The sequence below is a fragment of the Crocodylus porosus genome, unplaced genomic scaffold, assembly GCF_001723895.1.
Source record: "Crocodylus porosus isolate Cpor-Errol unplaced genomic scaffold, CroPor_comp1, whole genome shotgun sequence".
NCBI classification, from domain to species: domain Eukaryota; kingdom Metazoa; phylum Chordata; order Crocodylia; family Crocodylidae; genus Crocodylus; species Crocodylus porosus.
In genome coordinates, this window is record NW_017728915.1 from 9,929,408 (window position 1) to 9,932,729 (window position 3,322).

Genomic DNA, 3,322 nt, shown 5'->3' on the forward strand with positions numbered 1-3,322 from the left:
CCTGGTCTTAAGAGGCCAAATCTCTTCAATTTTCCAGGGTTGCAGATCTGGAGTTACGGAGACTAGAGCTACATTTGGGGGGGGCAGGGTGGAAGGGAGCAGCTGTTCTAGGTCATGTTCCTTAGGCCAGTTAGCAGACTTCCTTACAGAAGCAAACTCACAAGTTTTCACTTCTAGGAGCAGGAGTAACACCCTGTCCTGTTTTGTCCCTTTCACAGAAGTCCTTTGCGGGGTGCAGTTTTCTTAGGTTCCATGCTGAGAGGTGGATGAAGATGGACTGGCTAGAGTAGAGGAGCTCTAGGGAAGTGGGCAGGGTTGGCCACAAGATGGTTTCTGGATTCCCTAATATTTTCTCTAATATTACTTGCACCCTAAAGCTCATGTGATTTGATGCCCACCCAGCAGCCTATGTTTTCTGAGAAGAGTACTGGGTAGAACTGTGATATGGTTAAACTTGTGGAGCTATGCTGTGCTTGTTTTCATTTCCTGCAAGGTTTTTCCTCGAGAGGGCCAGATGTATCCATATTTCACCCAATGTACTTGCACATCTTTGTTTCCAAAAGGTGAAACTGCAGAGATCATGGAATGCAGCAGTTCAACTCAGGTTGGTTCAAAATACAGAGATGGGTTTGAGGTTGATTAGAACTAAACGCTGAGAAACGTATCTGATTTCACAGCAAACTTTAGTCTTTCTTGTGACCCTTATCTCTCTGCTTCCCTTCTTGTCCTCTGAGTTTGGGATCCAAACAAAGTCAAAAGTATCAAATTTGGTTTTTGCCTTGAAGTATGTAAAACAAATATGGGTGTTGTATCTAATATTTTGCAATGCTTTGAGGATAAACTTGCAACCACCCATAAATTAAAAGCAGGGGTTAAAAGCAAATAGGGATTTCTTTGTTTAAAGATTAAAACAAAAGGTCTAGAACATAGTGTGAATCTTTTCTGCCAGTTATATGACATCATAAAATTTTACTGGCTCTTGTGAACCTTGTAACATCACTTTATTACATTTTGTGACACTGTGCTATGGACATAGGTCCCGCAGTCTTTTATGCCTTTTGAATTAAGGCATTTAGTTTTAAATCTCTATTTTTATCTTATACTAAGATAATTTATGTCAGAGAGACTGTGGGACTCCTCATTGTGTGGCAGGGAGGTGAGAGAACTTGAAAAGTAGGTGAATCTTCTTTTTCTCTTCTCTATTTTCCAGGCCTTTTGGTAGAAGAAGAACTTCAAGCCAATAAAAAAATCTTTAGGGGAAAAATCTTGTGGCAGTGTTTTGGAATCTGAGGACATCTGTCTTCATGCTGCCTTAGATCTTTTCATTTGATAAACTTTCCATTTTTTGTTATTTCATGTAGGACTCTGAATGTTCTCCCATTATCACAGAAGATCACTATAGGGCTAGACAGTATTCTTATATATTACCCTGAGTAAAGTTCAGTAAATAGTTGTATTATGCCTGGAGCAGAACAAGGACTGCATTGCCACAGTCACTGCAGTTCCTTACTCTCCCTTGCTAACAACCCTTTTTGGCATGGTGCTGGCAGCAGCTTTGTCTCATGCATTCAGGGAAGGAAAGCTTTGACTCTCACTAATATATATATATTTTTTTTAAAGAAAGTGTGGAGAGAGTGGTGCAGATGGCCACACAGTTCAGTGTCTTGGATCTCTCCACTCCCTGGCCTTGATTATCTTGGAGCAGAGAGAGCTAGTTAGCTGCATTACTCTGTAAAGCCATGCAGAAGGCAGGGTTGAGTTGTACCTTATAGACTAACTGCATCAGAGATGTATAACATAAGCTTTTTGTGAGTTAGAGCCTCACTTTTATCAGATGCTGTGAAAGAACATGGATGGAGCATATTTGGTATTAAATGGAGAAAGTGATATGAATACAAAAGATGGGAAAGGGAGGGAGGTGGATCAGTGCTGGGAGAGGTAGCTAACCAGTATGTCCATAAAGCAAAGGGGTCACAAAAGCTAATCCACGTAATGGGGTAAGTCCCTGTTTAGAACATACTTAATACTATTTAGTTAACAAAAGACTGTAGTGCTGGTGTCATTGGGAAGGCTTTGGCTTCCATGACCACAGCCCACTCTTTGGTGAGAGAGGAAGCGAGCTGCTGGGAAGAGATGGCCTCCACCTCTGTCCCCTGGGGAGGAGGCTCTTCTCAGCCAGACTGGCTGACCTGCTCCACTGGGCTTTAAACTGAGCCTGCTGGGGGATGGGGGGACTACTGCTACTGCTGGCCCACTGGGCAACCATTCCAAAGCCAGCAGGCCAAGGCACTTAAGGGAGCCTACCCCTGCCACAGCCCTGGTAAAATCTGTGGGCAAGGCCAGAACCCCCAAGGGGACACTATTCTGCCTGTACACAAATGCCAGGAGCTTGGGGAATAAGCAAAAGAATTATGATGTCATAGGGATAACAGAGATGTGGGAATCCACCCATTACTGGAGCATGGGTATAGATGGCTAAACCTTGTACAGGAGGGATTGAGTAGATAAAAGGGTGGGGGTGTAGCTCTCTATGTTTAAAAAAAAAAAAACAAAAAAAAAAAACCTATGCGTCCCTGCAAAGTGATGTTGGTGACCAGGGTGGACGACTGGAGACCCTCTGGGTTAAAGTCCATGGGGAACACGGCACAGGGGACACAACGGTGGGAGTCTACTACAGACCTCCTACCCAAAGTCAAGAGCTTGACAAGGAGTTCACACAGGAACTGGCTGAGGCTGCGTGCCTCAGGACAATGGTTGTCATGGGTGACTTCAATTACCCAGACATCTCATGGGAGGATCATGCAGCAGAATCCGAGGGTCACAAAGCTTCATATCATGTGTGGATGACCTCTACCTGACTCAAGAAGTCTAGGGGCCAAAAAGAGGTAAAGCGCTGCTCGACCTGGTACTGACTACTGGGGATGACCTAATCAGTGACCTTGTGATCAATGGGAAGCTGGGTGACAGCGACCATGAGCTAATCACCTTCACCAACTGCTGTAAAACTGGCAAGTTATTCAGCAACACTGAAGTCCTTGATTTCAGGAAAACCAACTTTGACAAGCTCGGGAGGCTTATCAGTGAGGCCCTAAGGGACCAAGACCCCAGGGAGAGGGGAGTTCAGGAAGAGTGGTCGCTCCTCAAGGGAGCGATCCTCAATGCACAAGTTAATTCTATTCCATCTTGGAGGAAAGGCAGCAAGAGGGCACAGCAGCTGCCCTGGCTCTCCAGGGGGCTAGCAAACCTCCTGAGGCTAAAAAGAAAGGCCTACAAAGGATGGAGGATGGGATTCACTTCCAAGGAGGAATATTTTGCACTGGTC

General features: G+C 44.8%; 1 long non-coding RNA gene across 1 annotated transcript in view; it reads left to right on the top strand.

Moving 5' to 3' along the window:
• The first annotated feature begins 560 nt into the window (after window positions 1-560).
• LOC109310503 overlaps window positions 561-3,322 on the top strand; it is a 137,412-nt gene continuing 134,650 nt past the window's right edge. Inside the window, exon 1 of the long non-coding RNA XR_002101223.1 lies at window positions 561-604. This is a non-coding gene — a long non-coding RNA (uncharacterized LOC109310503). The remainder of the gene's footprint in view (window positions 605-3,322) is intronic.